A 22500-nucleotide genomic window follows, 5' to 3' on the forward strand; every position below is an offset into this window, starting at 1 on the left:
NAAAGAAAAGAAAAGAAAAGAAAAGAAAAGAAAAGAAAAGAAAAGAAAAGAAAAGAAAAGAAAAGAAAAGAAAAGAAAAGAAAAGAAAAGAAATGGGTAGACAAATTATTTGTAAATGCAGTTGCAAATCATCCTGGATTTCCTTTACATGTACATACATACAGAAACTTGCATATGATGAATATAGGTATTTCATAAAGGTGCATAGTCATTCACAATTTTTGTTCCTCTACTAACAAACAATGATTTATTATTCTCCCAGACCTAGTTTTAATTCTTTCTTTTTCCACTTGTTTATCAGCCTTGCAGTAATGTAAATATTGCAAGACTGCTTCATAACTACCAAGCTTTTGAATGAACAGATTTTGACAAGATGTCTTTAATTGCCCAGTACTGAATGGTAGACTGGCAATCTTTACTTGCATTTTATCCTAGTGGTTCCCAGTGGAACCCAGGGTGGCTTCTCAAGGAAGTTTGTACATGAAAACCTTTGTCTCTCTGCTTAGAGTGAATACAAAACTGGGCAAAGTGTCCTAATATTCCAAAGTGATGGAATACCAGAGGTGACACTCTACCAGGGCATTGCATAGACACCCTTTGCATATACTTTGACATGAGTAGAGGCTTGGGGATTTTTTTTATTTCTTTCTTTCTTTCCTGGACTCTTGTGCCAAAAATTGTAAAATTTATATTGGCAGTTTAAGGGATAACTAAATGTTTAATCTTGGTCTTCTCACTAAGGGCTTCTTTCTTACTGTTTTAAGTGCCATTGGCATGTAAAGATACAGCTTATGGCACAGAGATAGGCATGTTCCTTCCACTGGCAGAAGAGGGGTGTATTTTCACAGAAAGTTGTTTTTCAGGAATAGTGCTGTAGTTCTTTAATGACTCAGATATGAATCATGGTCAATAATATTATTATGTTTATATCTTGGTATATTGCTAAAACACTGACATTTAAAAGTAATTTCTTTTAGGAAAATATAAGGGACTATATATTGCACAGTAGTTTCCCTGAAGTGTGAGGAATATTATGTACAATTTCATGGATGAGATTTAGTTTCTTTGCTAACATGGATTATTCTAAGACAGACATAGTTAAAGTAATTTCTGTTCTTTCATTTCCCATGTCCTCTTGGTTTACTTTGCACTACGCTGGAGACTATATGCTTACAATATTTTGGTTTTCCAGTCTTTAACATTTTCTCGGTTTCATTTCTCTGAAATAAACTGATTTTAAGAAAAAAACAAACCATAACAGAGCCTTCTGTCAAGAGAATGGTGAAACTGATATGACCGGGCAGCCACCACCAGTGTTACAGGGAGATAGCTGGGGTGATAATAGTTTAATACAGATTTGCTGTAACCACAGTCCAGGTAACTGTGCCCTTGGGCAGGATTATCCATTTAGTTTAAAGTGGCTGGAAGGTAGCTTTCCAGAGATACTTTAGCAGCATTACTCTTGCTGTGAGGCCCTTTACTCCCCAGTGGCATCATCTGCTTCCTAAATGTCAGTGCAGTGTTTGACTGCTGCCTGTACTTTGATTCTGTACAACGTTACTCTATAAAAGCTAAAGGTTAGTGTTCTACTGGTGGAAAGTGTGGGAATGATTTGCAAGAACAAAGCTGAAATCATAAAAGGAAGGAACTCAGTAGATCAGGGCATGCCCTAAGACATGCTGGTATAAAATTAATCATAAAAGCCATTCCAGCCCCTGCTCCCTCTCGCCACCAACTTAAATGTTGGGGAAAATAGTGGAAACAATAAAGAAACCATTTCTGTAGGAGACAGATGGCATCTTAATTGTTTTGAAGATACAATTAAACATTCTTATGGCAGGATATCACTTTCTGCAACTCTTCCAAGTCTTATAGTTAAATTACTGAATATTAGATTTGTGTAGATAGATAAAGATTTTGGAGTGTGTGAAAGATTTTGGAGTGTGTGTGATTGTTTTTTTATTAGAATGAATCCTTTAGGTTATTGCACAGGAAACACAAGTCTTTTGTATCTGGTCAACTAGTTATTCAAAGAACTGAACAGCAAACTTTATTGCAAAAATTTGCTGAGCACTGAAAACAGTTTTAACAGTAATTTTAGTGCATGCATGTCTGATTAGGAAACAAGGAACCATATGGAATAATAGCTGTAGGGGTCTGCAAGAGAAATGGTGATTCACATCTGAAGTTTTCTTTTAAGCTTTTCAGCTCATTTAAGCCGTAATTCCTTGAGGAGTTGGGAACTAGAGCAAAGATAACTGAGGCAAAGCTGCTGGAGGCCTCAGGGAAGAACAGTTGTTCCTTGTGCAAGGTAGTCAAGTATCAATATTGAATATTCAAATTTCAATATTGAATGAATAGAAAGAAGTTGGGTTCCTTGCCTCTGGTCATCTGTGTCAGTAGCAGTAAAGATATTATACTAACTTGTACTAATATATCCATAAATGCTGGCTTAAAAGCTTTCCTTGACAGCTGTTTTTTAACCTCCAAATTATTGAAAGAAGAACAAAAGAAATCCTTTAACTACCTGAGTTTAGAGCAATTTAATTGCCAGCTTCAAACACATGAGATATTTTCTGTATATACTCTTGTGATTAAATACAAAAACAGATAAAATAGTGATGTCCTTTGAATTTCCTCATTATCTTCCACTGATTTAATTTGTACACAAATGTTTACAGCATACAAAAGTACTATATCACCTTTCATTCTGTAAATGTAAAAATGGATGTGGACTGTCAGGCATTCGGATCACTAATACAAGAAATTACATGTAAGCAACAATTTTTATTCCAAGTTCTCTATTCTACTGAGGATTTAGGTGACATTTTTTTCAGGTAGTGTGTACAGATTATTTGTCAAAGTGAGTTTCCTTCCACCAAGTCCCCCCTCATACTTTAATGAATACTTAATAAGACAAATCATCCTGTGTCTTACAGGCTACATGTGCTGTGGTAATCTGTGTAAGCCAGTTCCATGTTTCTCTCCCTTTGCTCATTTACTATTCTGTCTCAGTGGCTGAAGAGAAATCTCCTCTATCACTGCAGCTTAAATGTAGCTAGTCATTTTGATGATCTGACTAATGGTCAGGTACAACAAAAATGAAGATAAACGTCTTCTGCCAGGAGGATCTCGATCAGCAGATATTGTGCAGGGATGTGGGCTAAGCAGCAGCTGATTTCTCTGTTGCTCAGCACTCTGCAGCAGCAGGATCATGCTTGTGACAGTTAATGTGAGCCCTGTGACTTTTAATACCATGCTAAAATCAGAGGCAAGACCATTTAGACTAAACAATATCTGATTATCACAATCTTCTGATATTTTAAGATGGATTCACCCTTTCCCTTCCTTCTGAACTGTAGACTTCCTACAAAAAAGCAGAAACAGTACCAGTCTGACAGCTAAAGATGAAATGTAGTGTTTGATTTCTCCCAACGTCTGACATTCTGTGCAAATGCCAGTGTGTCTGTTTGAGTTCACTTCAGAATGTATATTCTCCTTCCCCCTTCCCCCACAGAATATGCAGGATGATATTTAAGAAAGCATAGTTCTGATATTAAATGAAGTATGGTGATTAAGAGCAAACAGAATGTCAAGAAAAGGTTATGAGTTAAAATGTTCCTCATTGTAATTCTAAATCTTTTCAGTGAACTCCTCCACCATACTTTAATAAAAACAGCTTAACTGCATAGACCTTGGTTTCTGAAAACCTTTGTGCCAGTTCTTTCTTGAAAACCGTAAAAGTATTTATTCTTGGTTTATCTGGAGCCTGCTATTATTTTTTTAGATAAATTAATCACATTTTGCCTTAGATCTTGAACCTCAGCATCAGTTAGAGAAATGGGTGTCAGCTTCAGTTTCTGTTACTAAGCTGAAAACCTCTTATAGAGCCTCTTATAGAGAATATATTGGATTGGAAGGGACTCACAAGGATTGTTAAATTCAATTGTGGCCCACACAGGACATCCTCAAGAGTCACACCATGTGCCTAAGAGCATTGTCCAAATTCTTCTTGAACTCTGTCAGGCTTGGTGCTGTGACCACTTCCCTAGCGAGCCTGTTGTAGCGACAACCCGTCCTCTGGGTGAAGAATGTTTTCCTAATACTCATCTTAAATTTCCCCTTCAGCTTCATCCTGTTCCCTCAGATCCTGTCACTGATCACCACAGAGAAGAGGTCAGTACCTGTCCCTCCTCATCACCTCATGAGGAAGCTGTAACTGTGGTGAGGTGTCCCCTCAGCCTCCTCTTCTCCAGGCTGAACAGACTGAGTGCCCTCAGACACTACTCATATGGCTTCCCCTCAAGGTCCCTTGCCATCTTTGTTGCCCTACTTCGGTCGGTCTCTTAGAGCTTAATGTAATTTTTATACTGTGACACCCAACACTGCTTGCAGTACCTGAGGTGAGTGCAGAGCAAAGCAGGACAATGCCCTCCCTTGCCTGGCTGGTGATGCTGTTTGATGCCCCCCAGGACAGGGTTGGCTCTCCTGGCTGCCAGGGCACTGCTGGCTCAGATTCAGCTTGCCACTGACCAGGAGGCCCAGGTCCCTTTCTGCGGCACTGCTCTCCAGGTTCTTGTTCTCCAGTCTGTCCACACATCCAGGGCTGCTATCCGGATTTTGATAGAATTGGGACCACAGGGAGACATCTTTAAACATGATTCATTCTTCTTCTTCTACAGTCTCATGAAGTTGTGAGAACGTCTTCACCTTATTTACCAGATGTTCTTGATCAGTGGTCACAAGCCTACAGGTTACAAGGTCTTTTAAAAGTTAATTAGCCAATAAATTAATGCCACAAAAGAATGTTTCTACTTTCACACCAATAGTCAATTATTTTGTTTTACACGTCTTTGCCGCAGTGCGGACATTCTTTACCAATCATATAATGACACACAAAACTACTAGTTATACCTTCTTATTACTTTTATAACTACTTCTGTATCTTCACTTTAAAACCTTAAAACTTCTTACAACCTAACTTACTATCTTTTCTATCTAAACTCACATTCTTATGATTCTAAATCTGGAAGCCCTCTCCAAGGTCTTAAATCAAACCCTGTGTTCAAGTCTATGTCTGAGCTTACATTTACAAGATCTTGAGAGCTTTCTGTGCTTGGAATTTCCACAGGCTGCCCCAGGTGTAGAATCTGTCATTTTTTAAACTTATTCTGGTTGGTGATTGCCCCCATCTTTAATTTGTTGAGGTCTCTCTGAAGGGCTCCCTCTGCCTGCAAGGGAGTCAACAGCTCTGCCCAAATTAGTGTTGTTGGCAAACTTTGCATTGGGACCAATTGTTGTGTTTACCTTCACATGTTTTACAATGACTCTCAGAGTAATCTTCTTCACAGTCTTACCAGGCACTGAAGTGAGGCTGACACAGACTTGTATTTTCTGGGGTCATCTTTCTTGCTGTTCTTGAAACTGGGGCAGCATTTGCCAGCTTCCAGTCAGCTGGGAGCTGATCATATTTCTAAGACCATTGAAGAATCACGTGTTCACCTGGAACAATCTTTCCAGTAGTTACAAAGGCAGTATGTAGAATGTAACCATTATTTTCTGAAGAGATTGTTTCTCAGATTTTCTTTATTGTTTTGTTTTTGTTTGTTTATTTTTGTTTGTTTGGTTTTTTTCTTAAGGTTAGTTTTTCATCATTTAACTCCTAGCATTGTCTTGCCATACAATCAACTTGATACCTATGCAAGTATGAAGAAAATGGGGTGATCTCCTGGTGTGAGTGTGGGACAGTGAGATGGCAGGACCACCACTTCATATAGCAGCTGCCTGCTAGATTAGTTTAATCATCCTGTGAGACAATACCTCCATGGAGAGACTTTCTCCTGACCTTTTTTGATGACAGTAACTTTCAGCATAAATTTCTTTTGATTAATCCACAAATTATGTTTGGTTTTTTCTCAATATTTTGCTATTGCTGTACTCATAGGTTGTTATTTTAATGTGGATCAATCAATGCAGCTATTTGGGCTGATCCATGAAGATGTTTTCTCAACAGTGAAACTTAAGAATTTACGTCTTCTGAAATTAATCAGACTACTAAGCAGAAGAGTAGCAGAATTTCTATTTCATTTGCAACCTGAGTTTTGTTTTAAATATGAAAAAATATCCTTCCACCAGTGGTACTGTATCTTGTCTGCCTCACTTTTAGGAATTCAGACTGATCAGGCTAATATCCTGGCGAAAAAAACAACAAACACATGAAACTACAGAATAATACTATGGAAAATTTGAATTTTAATAAACCATATTTGGAGACTAAAGGCTAAAAAAGAAATATTTTCGTACTTATTGCCAGGAAAGAATAATAGATATGAAGATAGCACTAGAAAGGGAATGTAATTACCTGATGATCCCACACTGAAGCCTGACATAGAGGGGAATTTCAATGAGTACCTCAATACACGACATGGAAATAATGGGATGCACAGGCTTGGAGATTGTAATGAACTCCTCTGCCATGTTCATAGACCTAAATTTCCATGTATTATGCTGCTGACATTAGAGAAAACTGTATTATTCTGTTTGCTGCTCTACATACCAGTGGTCCTTTTATAACATATTTGGAAGGGACTTCCCAGGGAAGTGCTTGAGTCAGCATCCCTGGAGGTATTTAACAGACATGTAGATAAATTAGTCATAGTTTAGTGTTATATTTGGCAGTATTAGGTTTGTGATTGGATTTGATGATCTTAGAGGTTTGTTCCAGCCTAAATAATTCTATAATCTGTGTCAACTTTGTTGTCCCTGCTCTCAGAGCAGCGATTCTCTTCTATACATGTATAACTTTTGCCATTGTTAAACTGCCTTAAAAGGCAAAGATCCTTATACATCTAGGAAGTAATCAATGTTTAAGGGGTTTTGGTATGGAATTGGATGCTTGGACTTTCACAGAGTCCTATTGTTAAACATGATGATTCTGGGAACATCATAATAACAAAAACTGTAGGCAGTTGTCCAGACCTTGATGTCTGCACAGATTCTATACATGAACACATGATGGTTTTATCCAGTGGCTTCTACATCAGCTCAGAAAAAGAGCTTTCCAAAATTGAGTAGAGAGATATAAACATTTATTTTTTTTTTTTGATACAAAAAGACTTGCTAGAGCTTGACATAAGATATTAGATTTTTGTTATATTGAAAAATCTCAGCACTTATTCCAGCTTTCCTATTTTGCCAGATATCTAGCTTACTTCTTGGCAAACAATAATTACCCAATTACCCAAAAGCTATGTGCTACTCCAAAGAGAAAAGAAGCCTTAAAAATTCCCGTCAAATATCAGCTTCTAATGAACTACAGATCACAGAGATTTTTGTCTCTTGCTCCTTGTTTTTAAAATAATTAAAACATGTGTTTGCTTACTTAAATGTTTACTTTAAATTTTCTCTCAATAACCAAGGTAAATGAAGCAAGTCTGCATTTTCTTTTGCTTTGGTCAAGTATTAGACTTAATTGCTTGCTGAGTAGACTGATATGACATTGCAATTTAAAAGGAAGATTAAAAATGTCACTTTGCCAGGTGTCTTCTGGGAAATGTTCTGAAAAAATAAGCCTCATAGTTTGTGTCAAATGTTAACGATTTGTTTTTAATAGTAACTTTTGTGAACCCCTGTGATTAAAGTAGGGCTAGATAGAGGCAATGCCACTAATAGAGAGCAGCTGGGCTTGCTATAAATGTGGCTTTCTTCTTGTGGATTAGTTATAAACTTTGCCCTGTGGCTGGTTCTGCTCCAGTAAATGCAAATACTTCAGTTAGAAATGGAGTTTTCATCTCCTCTTTAGATACCAGCTGAAGCCCATATATTCTGATGAGAGAAGGAACTTGTTTTGTTGCTGCATATTGCATGAAACAGTTGGAGTTTTATGCAAAAGACAATGGTAGGTTTTCCCAAGGGAAGAGAGGGAAGAAAAGGTACAGGAAGGGAGAGGATATGCTCCTTTATGGCCGTCTGGAGTTGCATGGTTTGCTCAATGATGTAATTATTCCGTCCTGTACTGTTTTCCTATAGTGCAGGTGCACGATGTCTCAGAATCCTGTGACACACATGCTGCAATATAACTTTGTGTCCCCACTGCTTTCTTCAGCACTTGTTGGCTCTCAAACTTTTTATGGCAGCATATGGCTGTCTGATGTTAGCATTTCACTGTGGACAACATAATGAAGTTCCAACAGTCTATTGCTCCCCTAAGCCTCATGCCAGCAAAGAGGTGGTGAACTTGTCTGGCAGATGTAGTGCTGCTTCAGAAGAGCTTGACATGAATGTCTGGAATATGAACAAGGACCCTCTCTACCTTCTCATCCCTAATTAAAATTGCAAAATCTTAGGGTTTTTTTTCTGCAACTCTTAGGTTCTGACTTCTTTTGATTTTAAAATATTATTATTTTTAATTATGTAGATTTTGATTGTTTTGCTATCCCTCCAAGACGTCCCATAGTTTTGGTTTCTGTTAACTTGGTGAGGAACTGGATCAAAAATGAAAATTTTGAAGTTGTGGTCCTATGTCTTAATAAAAAACTAGTTCTACTGCCTTTTAATTTAGTTTTAGATCTACATTATTACAAAATTTGACTAGCTTTTGTATGAAAGGATAAACTGCTCTTACTTTTTTCTCTTCTGCTTCCTCAGCTTCCAATATTTATAGTCTAAATATTTTGAAAAATTGATAGTATCTAAAATTGTTGACAGAGGCAACACTAAATATTTTGAAAGTTCAATAACATACCATGTGACATGCTACAGGGGAGAAATACTGCATTGTTAAGTGGGATATGGAGAAACAGAAACTTACATAGAGGCTGAAGCGTTCAATCTGCAGCCTTGGAAAGAGCTTGTAATGATAAATGTACGCAAACATTAAGTAGAAAAATGATGAACTTATGTTCCTATAATTGTAAGTAAGAATATGCTTTGAGTAGGTAAGAAATTATGTTAGGTGAGAAGTTTAAGCTGTAATAATGTGACTTATAGGGTAGGCTAAGGATCTAGAAGCTATAATAGAGGTGTGTGTAGGTATGTGGCCTATCAGTTTATTGGCTGAAAGACAGATGCAGTGCAGCAAAATTAAGCAAAGGTGATAGGTTATTAAGTAGAAACAAGCTTTGTGTTAATTTTCTATTGGACCAAAATGTTATATATTGCTATGTTAAGAAGAAACCTGTGACTACCTTTGAGCTATGGCTGACTTGTTGCTTCTCTCCAAATCTCATGCCTTTGAGACTGATATTTTATTTGGCTTACTTGAGCAATAAATCATCTTAAATAGCACGGTGGTCCCATCCCTCATTTTTCATCTCAACAATTAAGAGCACAATTTTTGAACTTCATCATTTATTCTTGCCAAAAGGAACATAATGTTCAATGGAAGAATGGAGGTATATCTAACTGGAAATGTTCATATGGGTTTTGTAAAAATGTATATATTTGTAGAAGTAGACTGGAACATACACATTAGTTATCTCATTTGAGCAACTGGTGATTAGAAGAGAGGTTATTACGTACAGCCTGGTTGAAAAAACTGGTCTGAAATTTTCCTTTTCTCACACTTGTTGTCATACTTTAAAACCAATAGGTCTATGGTGATGTGTTTTTTGATAGCATTAGAGTCAAAGGTAATTCACAGTTGCTTTCACATTGAGTTACAACTTTCAGCCATTTGTTTAAAACTTAAGAATGAGGCTATTAGAAATATTCTAATGCATGCAAGAGGAAGGGTCAACATTAGTCACTTAGATAAAATATTTAGAGGATAAGCCCCCTCACTCCTTGCTTGGAATTTTCTTAGGACTCAATATTCCAGTACATTTGTCAGGAATTCAGAAGAGTGTTTTGTGATATTTCAGTCAGATAGGACTCAAAAATTTCACCTGTCAACTAAGTCCAGTATTTATTATGCAGTCATCATGCTTTATATGCTTGTTTAAATAAATTAATTGATGATCTTCTCAAAAGCAATGGGGTATTTTTGTATTGCCTCTTCCCCTGCAAGTTTGTTCTGGTACCTGAGCGTTCTGATGGCTAGCAGTATGACATGTGCCATGTTAAATTCATTTTTGGCTGGTTTTGCTTGTTGGTTTTTTTGTTGTTTGATGGAATAGGTTCATTTCTAGGTGTATTTAGAGACAATATTTACATCCTATTTCAGTTCATCATTTATAGTGCTTATAAAGTTTACATGGTATTGAGATTTCTACTGTGGCACAAATTTAAACTCAGGGAAAAAAAATAGGGTCTATTCAGACTGTAAAGATTGAATTAAATCAAAACCTTGATAGTAGGTTTCAGCTGTATAACTCTGAATTCATGAAAATCACTAAGTATCATATTAATGCTGGAGGAAATCTTAGGCTACAGTACAACGACGTCAAAATTTTTAAGCATAACAGCCTGAGTAGTTGCTATGAAAAGGTCAAAGAGCTGAAAGCAGTATGAGTGAACAGATTACCTGGACCACTCTGGACAATTTTCTACTGTGTAGGTAATAAAAGGACAGTGGAAACTACTACTTGTGAGGAGCTTCTTAGGTTAAATGAATCCCTGCTCAAGGGAGAACATTAATATTGATTCCAGTGGCAGAATAAGAAGGATCAAAGTAAGTGTTTTGTCATCTTGCTGTCTTGTGGTATGTATGAGCTTAAGGGAGTGATTTCTACTGTAATAAAAATTATTTGGTTTTATGTTAATTTCATGTTAATATTGACTAATAGTAGTGCTGGTCTGAGGAACAATTGAGAAACCACAGTTATTGGTCTTGCTTTCTAGTGTCTTGAAGTGCTGAACAGAACATTTTTATCCACTGAAGCCTGCAGAGCTGTTATGTTTCTTGTTTCTGTTAGGTAAACAGAAACTAGAATGACTAGGAAATACTGTGTCCTGCCAAATCTGAGCCAGATACAGCATGTGTTTCTCAGCAGATAATCTAAGATTTTTTTAAGGAAGACCATAGTGATGGAAATGCTTTGTTGTCATTTCTGCCCTACAGCAAAAGCAGTTTATAAAAGAAAAAAATATTTTAAATGGATAATGTATTATATATGACTAATGTCATAGTCTGTTTAGCTTAAAAGAGAGACAAGTATGAAAATAATGACACTATGTTACTCTTGACCGTACCTGTCAGGACGTTGAACATCCTTTTTCCATAGCCTTCTGTTCTGACTGCTAGATCTACAGAAAAAAAATGGATGTTGTATCTGTCTGGCCTTGAGTTAGCTACAGGTCAGGTCTGAGCAAGAGGTTTCCAAAGTTTTGATAGACATGTGTCCCCTTCCATGTGGGCGATGCTTTTAAACTTAGGCTCTCCCCAGTGGAATTTGTCTGAGCAATGCTGCAGCTGTGCCTTTGCCCGGCCTTGTGTCTTGCTGCACCTTGACTTCCTGGCTGGACTTAGACTCACCTCATCACCATGGGTTTCTCTGGCTTTGTCACCATGCTCAGGCTCTCTCTTGCTCAGCTTTTGTGGGTATCATGTGGTACCACTTTTGTGTGCCTATTCCAGTGAGGGTACTGTCCTTTCAGGCTTGCTGTCAGATGCCTCCCTTTACTGAGCAATTCACTCCTGCTCCTCCCTTCTGATAGCTGCCAACATATTTTTTAGCAGAAAGATTCTCAGTTTGTGATCATGTTGGAGTGATTTGCAAAACAAAGGATTTCTTATAACATAGCTTTTCTTCAGTGTTTTACAGTTCCATGACAGAATTTTAATGATAAAATAAATCTCTTCCATCCCCTGATATTCAAGGTTAAAGTGTGTGGAGTTTGATCCTCTTCCAGTTTTTGAATCAGGGTGTTTGATGGATACAGCACTGTTCTTTTTTTCTTAAATGTACTGAAGAATATTTCTACAGTGCAGGAATGCAGTCTAGAATATGAATGTGCTTCCAATTATCCTGATGGACTACAGTTCTGCACAGAATCATTAAGGTAATCATGCATACTGATGACTGTGCCCTTGAAACGGACATAACAAAACATACATCTGATTAGGAATAAATTGGCATAACCTGGAGATAGCCAGCACTCAATTTACACACTGGCCTTTGTGAAATACATTATATATAGATCCATAATTCTAGCTGAACCACAGAGGGTTAAAGGTACCTGTAGATTAGCCCATTTTTTCAACACCTCATTCAGTACCACCATCTCAAATAAGGTGTTGGCAAATCCAGTATCAATGCCCCTTTAGTTAATGCTCAGACAAAATTTGGACTCAGTGTTACCTGAAAATGAGTCCTCAGTTTGGGTGCCAATATTGCCTTTGGTGTTGATGAATATATGTGGCTTCTGGCTTTGCTTAGATCCACGCTGTCTTATGTGTAATGTGGCAAGGTATGATGTGTATCAATAATGTTTTGGAGTGCTGCAGGATCCTCAGGACTGAAATACTGACACTCATGGGGTATTTTTGTTGTGCTAGGAAAGTATTTGGAACAAAGGGCATTAAAGTGCTGAATCAACTTTTCCCATGCTGAGACTGAAGTATTGCACTGAGTAGCATGAGACAAATCAATAGCCAGGAAACTGCAGACAGCAAGGGAGAACACAGTCATTTTGGTTAGTGGGCTCAGCTGAAGATTGGTAAGGTTAATTTGTTTAATAATAAGGTTTAATTTAATAATAATTTATTTAATAATTTGTTTAATAAGGTTTAATTGGTTATACTGTGGAAACCAGAGTTTTCAGGGTGTGGGATTAGAATCAGTGATTTCATACTTAGTTGCTAAAAGCTCTTCTTTACCCGTTTGTAAATTGGTCATGGGATTGGGTTAGTCATATTTCTTATATGAAAGACAGAGTGTTCTGAGTCAGGTTATTTCTGATTAATGAAATGCTACAGCAACAATCTCTACACTAAGTGGAACAGAGACAATAAAATACAAGACTGGTTACAGGCCTGCAGAGAGTCTTTAATGTAAACCACTGCATTGTTCTGAGCCTGTTTTAATTAGACCTAATTCATGGCTTTCTTTAGTATTCAACCTGACAACATCGTGATATACCTGCTTCCCTCTGTTTCAGCATGTATCATAGTTACTTGCCCTTGCCTAAGGCAAACCTTACTGCTTTGTAATATCTCTGTGTCTTGTTTCACATCCTTGTACAAAACACTGTTCTAGTGCAGAAGATACCTGTAGAAAAGAATGCTATAGCATTGTAAGTCAGTGTGCCATATCAAATCACAGACTTTGAGTTCACATAGGCCTAGGAAAACTTCGTGGCATCTGACAACAAACCTGGAATGGGTATTTAAAGGTTATGTGTCAAAACTTGACATGTCACCAGAGTAAGAGATATTACCAAAGGTTGCTTAGCATTGTTAAGTACATTTTTCAGGTGACACTAGAAAGCTTATGGATATGCAGAATATAAGGGATATGTAGATACTTGGAATGTAAGGATATCTGGTTTATGGGTATATATGATTAATAAATAGCCAATATAAAAAAATAGACCAGAGACAGAAGGAGTAATAAACTACATCTAGATGCACAAACACTAAGTCACAGGAGATAAGGGAGACCAAAGAGCATATCTCAGATGAGGGATTAGGGAAACACAACTGAGAGAGCAACCCAAAGTCTTGGAGATGAATATTTTTTAAATTATAAGTGGGAAAGTTTATATCTGAGTTATTTGAGAAGACTTGTGGGTTTATGTGAAATTTGTAGAGGGTGGTTATAGGGGAAATGTGGGAATGTACTACATTAACCTATCATGTTAGGGGTGGAGCCAAAGGCAGGGAAAGGGAGAGATCGAGGTGGGTTGGAGGAGGAACAAACATGGAGAAATGGAAATAAGGAGGACAAAAGTGGACAGTCCCATTTTAACTTGCTTTCTGGTTGCCATGTATGTTTGTCTGAGCTCTCTTCATGATCACTGTAGTCTGTCCTATGTTTTTGAACTCTATTTCTAACTCTCTTCTGTGTGATCTTGCTGTCTGTGTAGTATTGCCTCACTAACATACCTTAAAGTGGACTAGCTGACAAGTGGGAGAACACCAGAGCCTTGAAGGACCCAAGGTTAGACCTGGACCCTGTTACCAAATTTAAATGAGGCTGTGGGCTTGGCCTCAGACTCTGATTGCTACCCTTTTCCCGAACTGCCACTTTTCTTTAACGCGCCAGAAGCTTCAAAGGGGAGGAAAACTCTCTAAGGCCCAGAAAGCACTTAGAAAAACCTAGATACATGGTCTGAGGGACAAATGGCTCCAAACATTCAGGGCTGATGGTAACACACTGGGGAGTTATCAAATGCCTTCAAAAGTAAGGAAAACTCACTGTACTGCAGTTGAAACAGGCTGTTACAATATCATTAACAGATAGCACTTGTCATTAGCGCTGGTCATTTGCAGTGGTCTTAAACATTGGCAGCTCTCACAAATGCAGGTATATAGAAAATAAAATGAAATATCATGAAACAAAACAAAACATAATAAAATAATAAAATAAAATAAAATAATAAAATAAAATAAAATAAAATAAAATAAAATAAAATAAAATAAAATAAAATAAAATAAAATAACTTCTGTATTTCCCCCAATAATAATCATGAAGACAGAAAAAAATAGACTTGAATTTATTTATCCAATGTCAATTTGCTTTCTCTTCCTTACAGTAGGTACATTCCAGGAATTCAAAAGTTTTGTAAACCAGTCAAGGCTTCCTGGGTGTCAACTAGTGTTTAATGAGCTCCACACATGAGAATGTAGTTATTCTTTTCTTTCTAAAGAACAGTTTATTAGTCCATTTTCTTGTACTATCAGGGATACAAGACAGTGGAGATCGCAGATTTTCTCATTTATACTGTCAAAACATAACTTGTGCCATTAGCTTCTGTCGCTTTGTGTTTCTCATACCATGAACCATCAGCGTGCATATGCTAATTACTAAGCTTCTTCTCTTGGTCATTCTTATATATTCAAACTTTGTGGCTGTAGTTTTTCTTCTGAGAGCTACGTGCTTTCTTTATATTATTGAAGATGGGGAAGAAAAGCATCTTCTAGATGAACTGGTTAGCAGAAGTAGAGATAAAAAAAAAATAAAAAAATCGCCTGAACTGTCAAGGACCTCTGTGCCTCTGACCCCTAAGTAACTAAAGCTCTTTTGATGCCTTATTGTGTGGAGAATCAAGGTCCTTTTCCTTTCTGCAAATTGAAGTGCTGTAACTCTCTGTTGCTAAATGATCCATGTCAATTACATTTTGCTTGAGTACATATTTTCCATCAGCTGAATTGCAGGATACTGTAGCTTTTATGGTTTGAAATTTGCTTTTTGACTGAGTAAATAAGTCTGACTTACTTGCAGTCAATATTGTGAATAAGTAACTTGCTCTATTTGACAGAGTGTTCTCTATTATTTCCCTTTCATTAAATATTCTTGTGGAATAAAACTAATATTAAATGAAGAAGATTTGATAAATATTTTTAAGCTGCCTTGTATATGCAGACCAAAGCGACAGTATGGCCTTCTGGTTTTTTATGCAAGTGTTTTGAAAACAAATTTTACTTGTGCTACTGACAGTATTATTCAAATATTCTAAAAGCATTATGCTCACAATTTTTATGCTAAAGAACTTCACCATGGTTATAATCTACCTATTGACTAACGTATATGTATAGTGTAGCCACAGATGCAAATGGTAATGGGAAAAATTCCTCTTTGTGATATTATTTCTTGCAACTGAAAAGTAGAACTTGTACGGTGCTCTGACTCAGTTGCTTCACCTATAACCAGATTCCATGTTACAGATAAGATTATCAACCTGTGAGTGATGCAGCAGTTGGTGAAATTTTGAAGGAAGTAGAAATTCTGCTTAGTACAGGTTCTTCATATTAGTTTGAAGTTCAGAGATTTAGGTACAATATTTTTTCAGTGATCATTTCAGTAGACATTTCTGTAAAAAAAATTTCTATTTTTTTTTTCTTTTAATATTATGTTGAACATAGAAAAGTCTAACTCTACATCCCAATTTATTCCTAGAATGAAAATTATTTAGGGAGTAATATTTTTGTAGTCAAGGGCTGGCAATGGGCATTTTAATAATTTGTAAATTTAGGGAACTTAGGCAATATATTGTTGTATTGTTTTGGGATTTTTTTTTTTATTTAAATAATTTGTATATACCCTTAGTATAGGAATAGGGAATGCATTGAATAAAACATTTAAAGCCAGGTGGTTTTATTTGGTTTTGTTTTTTTAATTATTTGTATGTGCCCAAATATAGTTCTGATCATCAGTCTAAAAGCAACCAATCTTGCAGAAATGTCAGGTGTTGCATAAATAACAGAATTATTTGCTTTCTTGAAAACTACTGTAAATGCTTTCTTGTCACTCTGAATGTGTTTTCTGTGCAAGACAACCTCATAGACCAGGAATACTTGCCTACCACACTCAAGAATATCTGTTTGAAGAACAGAGCAGATTGCATCTATATACCAGTATCTTTGATTGTTGTTTTTGTTTTTTGACTTCATCAGTTGTTTCCTTAAAAGCATTTACTTTTGGGGTTTTTTTTAAACCATCATTCTTCCGCATTAGTCTGACTGCCTACTTGTTAGGACTAATGTTTTTCCTTTTCTGCTTTAGGTAATCAGACACTGCACAGCTGTAGCAACAAAACAAGCTGTGTTACCTAGCAATAAGGTAATGCTATTGCTTTATGTAACATCAATACTGTGCACATAGTAGCAACAGTGTTAATGCAGTGGGTTGCTACTGGGTAAAAGACCGTATAGAAAAGTGAAAAAATATTCTTCTGGTATTTGTATCTTTCTTGAGGAAAAAACAAGGGTAGTGATAGGAGTTTCTTAAGCAACAAAGTGGCAAAATCAAAATTTTGAAGTCCATCAGACTGATGGGAAGAGTTTCATGCTTCAGAAAAGTAAATTGTCTGGATGAGACCTACATGACAATAGGAAATCCAGACTATGTGGCCGAGCTTTGAAAAAAGAACAATTTGAAAAAGAAAGAGAAGAGTTTCATCATATATATATATATATATATATAAATACAATAGCAGCATGATATGAGAATTCTTTGTTTTAAATTGGTCTTTGTTGGAATAAATAAGGACAGTCCTGCAGGCTGTTCCTAAGGCAATCATCTTCACAGATGCACAACAAACATCTGTTGGGAATACTTTTTTTATTGTCATCCAGGTTACTAGTATAAAGGAACATTGCTCACTGCTCAACAAGCAGGTACATGTGTTGCTGTCCAAAGTTATCTATTTTCTTCATGTGAGTAAAGTAACAATGCATCCTTTGAAAATGTGTGTTGCTGTGAATGGACACACTGTAGAGACAGTCATAGAATCACAAAATTGGTCCACCTCCCTTGTGGCTGGGAGGCACCACAGTGGGCCACCTGGTCCAACCTCCCTGCTCAAGCAGGGTCATTTTAGAGCACAGAGTACTGACATACATCTAAATGGTTCTTGAATATCTCCAGTGAGGGAGACTCCACAGCCTCTCTGGACAATCTGGTCCAGTGCTCAGACACCCTCACTGCAAAGAAGTTCTTCCTCGTGTTCAGGTGAAGCTTCCTGTGCATCAGTTTCTGCCCATTGCCTCTTGTTCTAATGGTCAGCAACACTAAGACCCTGGATTTCTCCTCTTGGCACCCTCCTTTTAGATATATATACATGGTGAGGTTCCCTCTCAGTCACCTTTCCTCAAGGCTGAATGTATTGTATTTTCATATGACAATAGTTAAAAAGAGGAGGAATGCCCAAGACCCATAAGAATTTAGTTTCTCTCAGGAGAGGTACTTGCTCTTCGATATGCATTGTATGTGGAGTCAAGAGAGCTGCATTTAGCTTCTTGAAGAATTTGACATTAATGTGGAGATTAAGGACTAGAAGAATCTATGTGTAGTGTATAATTTCATAAAAAGTTTGCTTTTTCATAAAAAGTATGTTCATAAAACATACAGTCATAAGTCTTGAGAAAGACTGTAAACACACAAAATTTCAGACTTGAGAAAAGTTGGAGAATCTGTATTTAACTTCTTGTGACAATGAAAACCATTGTGGAAAAAGGAGTGCAAAGCACCAGAATTTGAGAAATGATTATTGTAGGTGAGGAACTGTCTTCACCTGTTTTTGGATTACAGCTCAGTGTATCTGATTGACAAGATGATTAAGGCCAGTGACCTACCACATTTCAAATGGATGTGTCCTGAAAGTACAGGCAGAACTGAGACTTAGAGCAAGATCCAGGGTATGTTTCAGACAAAGTGGGTGAACTGTAGAGAGTCATGTTACCTTACTTTTTCTCCCTGTTAATCTGGCCTTAATAACAACTATTTTAAGGAGCTGTTTGCAAAAACCTACCTTGTTATGCTCATTTGTAGTCCTGGAAAAAGGAAAAAAAGAACTGAAGCAGTGATTTTCAAAATAGGAGGCATTATTCACAAAACATGGTCTGCCCAGCCTCTTCTCTCCTTGCCACTGTGTATTAATTCACAGTAATTTGAGACTACCTTAATAATAGCTCAAAGATAGGCAGTCTCCACTTACTGCAAATCTTGTTATTATAATATTATAAGACATGGACAATCTTATGAATACATAATCAGTGGATGCTGGGCTTGGGGAGAGAATGAGAAAATCTGTGGGACTGAGCTGCTCTCTAAGGTTAAACAGTGACAGAGGGTTAGTTAGAATAAACATTTTTCCTTTCTTGGAATAAAGTAGTTTAGTATTAGTTTCATTAAAGTGTAATTTCATGACAGTCACTGCTTGAATACCATGTAGTTCTTTTTGAGTCAAGATGATGAGTTTGGACAGTCAGAGGAATGCATGGATAACAAAGTAAATATTCTCCTCAGAATTCCTTCACTTACAGGAATATATTTTGCAAAGTACTTTGCTTGTATAAGCCTGTCTGAGTTGGAAATGTGGTGTAGCCAAGTTTCAGAAGATGACTAGGTATCCAAGATGTATCTAACATGTAAAGTTTATGTCCCATATAATTTGAAAGGCTGGCTACAACATTACCATACTAGAACTTGAGTATAACTATTTCTATTAAAGACTACTTGAAATGAATAATGATGAATAATAGCAGTTCCTCTGTTTTGTAAGAGGCTACTTTGTAGTTTTTCACTTAATGCACAGCACCAAGTGGTGAAAAATGACAACTGAAAGCAATAACTACAGTCCTTTATATGTTTACTTCATTTTGCTTTCAGCTCAATCCTGAAAGAGGGAAAAAATGTAGATTCTTTTCCTCCTCCAAGATTAGATTTCAAGCAGAAAATTCATGACTTGCTAAAAAGGCTTTGGTTAGATCACCATTTCTGTGGATTGATGTCAGCATTTGATCTATCAAATTTATTTGCACAAAGGATGATGAAAGTAAACTTGGAACATGCAAAGCCATGTTATCAGGAAGTGATTATATTAATTAGACCATCAGATGTCATGTTTTTCTGCTTCACTTATAATGGATAAATTAGATCATCTTTGAAGATAATAGAAGACTATAATATGCAAGAAGACTCCTGCTTTCTTTCTTTGCTAAACTTGAAATGTACGTATCATGAAAAGGACAAGGTTTTAGAGAGAGAAGGGATCTGCATGTTATTCGAAAGGCCATGTGCTGTCCTGAAAAACAGGATTTATTCCTAATTTTTTCTGTAGTTAATGGCCCTGTTTGAGTCAGATTTACGATATGAATAAGATGCAGCCATACTGGCTGAACTGAATGCCTAAAATGGTAATCAAATATACAGCCAGTGAGAGTAAGACATACAAAAACCAGAGAAAGAGTAAAATATCAAGGCCTAGATTTTCATCCTGGCAACCACCTAAGGGAGATAGGTGTTCTGCAAACACTAGCTTAAAATATCTATGCTTTGTTCCCTGTTTGTGAATTGTTTATGAGTTTTGCTTGTCTGTACTTTGGAGGCAGAAAATAAAAAATCCCAAAAATAATTCCTTAACACATGTATGCACTACAGGTATGGTAAGAGGAAAAAAAAAAAACCCACCCAAACCCCACAAACCCTAAAATAAAACCAGTCCCCTTACATTTAGTGCAATATTCAGTACATACAATGAAAAAGGATAGTACTGCAAAAGAGCAGAACACCATCTAATTATTTTCTCACTGTGCAGGTTATTCTGAATAAAAGCAGTACATGATAACCTTACTACTGGGTTGTGAGGGTTTTTTAAAAGTTCTGATAAAAAGCCATTTAGGTAGTAGGCTTGCTTTACCTCTGTAATTATAAATCTCATGAAAGGGTTTAATATTCCTATTCCAAATTTTGAAATCATAACCCTTGCAAACTTGCTGATTGGTAGCAATCAACTCATGTCTTAGGAGGTGTATAATGGTGAATGTCTTAGGAATGTTCAAGATTATTGACAATAACCTGCAGCTGGTAGGAAAACCTTAATAGGTTATATGCATTTAAGAAGTGGATGCACTTGATTGGATTTCTTTTTCACATACAGCATAAATTTTTGCTGAAACTGTAAGCCAAGGGTAAGCATACATAAAAATTTATTAGATCAAGACACCTGAAACACAGTTATTGCCCTGAGCATACATCAGATGAATTAAATAACACATGCCACATAAACCAAGTTGGCCTAAATACCTTTTCAGCCACTGTCTCTAGCTAGGTCTGGATAGCCTGGGAAAGCAAGGTGTAGGGACGGTGCTGATGCCTACTAAGGGGAATAGGGCCCCCACTGCTTCAAGAACAGGTACTCATCCATACTCTTGTTGACTGATGTTGATATCTCTCTCTTCTTCCATTCTGTTTATTTTCTGTCCTCTTCTAGTCAGGCTCTGACACTTGCATCCATTGATGCTCAACATCCTGGTGAGTTGATGAAGAGAAGCTTGGTACTGCTTTTTCAGCAAATGCTCTGACCCTTTTGGAAAAAATATTTGTAAAAATGAAATCTTTGAGTAACAGAGAAATTAGAAATTCCAAGCTGTTTTTTTCTTATATTATTCATTTACCTGCCAAAATTTATTTAAATTTCATATTTATCCCAGTTTGACATAGTCCATGTCAAACTTTCCATTATTCTCCACTACAATGAAATGTAATTTTTTTCAGTGAAATGTCACCTTTGGCCTAAATTCTATTCATGGTTTTTATCACATATATTCAATTTTCAATCACAAGCTCAGTTCTATGGAACAGTTTACAACATGTGCATATTCCTCCATTCACCTATTACAGAAGTATCTGTTCACCTAGATTTACTTTTTCTCTGATATATATTGAATAGGAATGGATTTTTGAATTCTTGCTGTTTCATGTTCACCATTTCAACCTCTGTAGCAGTACATACCTTCTTTTCTGTTTTTAGCTATTCAAACTTCTCTTTCAGACATAGCTCTTCTCAGAGGGGTTATTTTTGGTATTAAAACATGCTATTTCCATTGGAAATAAAGAATTAAAATTTTTGCTTTGCATACATACCTACTTCTCCAAATACAGTCCATTTCTTCGATTTATTGTTTCCTTTTATTTTAAAACTTGTTCAGTATTTTTCACTAGAGAGGTAGATCATAGGACTCAAAGTAAGAAAGAAGTTGAATGAGATCTCAGCAGATCGTCTTTACCAATCCCCTGCTCAAACCAGGGCTAGCTTCACAGTAAGATCAATCATGCAAAGTGTCATCCAGCTGAGCTTTGAAAATCCTCCTGGGCAGAGATTTCAGAGTCTCTCTCAGCAACCTATGTCACAGTAAAGAATTATATTCTACTGGAATTTTAGTGATGTCCTTTTTAAAATTTTTTTGCTAAAACTAGTTGCTATTCATAGTGGAGGTTATTGAATCATCATTATTTATGATCATTATCTTCTGCACTTCCAGGAACTTCCTTGTGTCTCAGAATCAGTACAGACATAGGAAGTCTTGAGTGAATGCATCACTTGCTGCAACACATTGACCTACCAAAATGTTCAAGGGTTTGCTAGATCAGTAACTGGAACTCATGTTAATTTAACTGAGTTTTTCTTTAAAAAGTCCTTAGCAGTCTTATGTAAGTGAATTTAACATTTGTCAAATTTCTAATGTGGCATACACAAAGCCAGTGCATTTATTAAGTTGGTTTTCTTCAACATTAATGTGCAGATATTAATGTCAGTGTGAAGATGAAGATGTGATACGAATGAATGAATTCTGACTGATAGAGGGTTGTCATTTGCACATGAATCAAGACTGATGAAAGAGACTCTAAGTTTTCCCTAGTCTTAAGGGAATCAAAAAGGGAAAAGTGCTGCATATCACCACCCACTCTCATGCTAAACAGTCTCCCAACAGAGCTGTAATAAGAGAAAACATCAGTGTAGAACAATATGAATGAGTTACTCAGGCAGAGTCCTCATTAGGGAAGGTTTAAGAAAGGCTTCCCCTTGATTATTTTTTTTTATTCCTCTTTTTATTTCTTAATACCAGCAAACCTGCTACTCAAAGCCAAATTCTATCAATTTTGCCTTTTCTATTGG

Source organism: Parus major, chromosome 2 (assembly GCF_001522545.3).
Source record: "Parus major isolate Abel chromosome 2, Parus_major1.1, whole genome shotgun sequence".
Taxonomy (NCBI): domain Eukaryota; kingdom Metazoa; phylum Chordata; class Aves; order Passeriformes; family Paridae; genus Parus; species Parus major.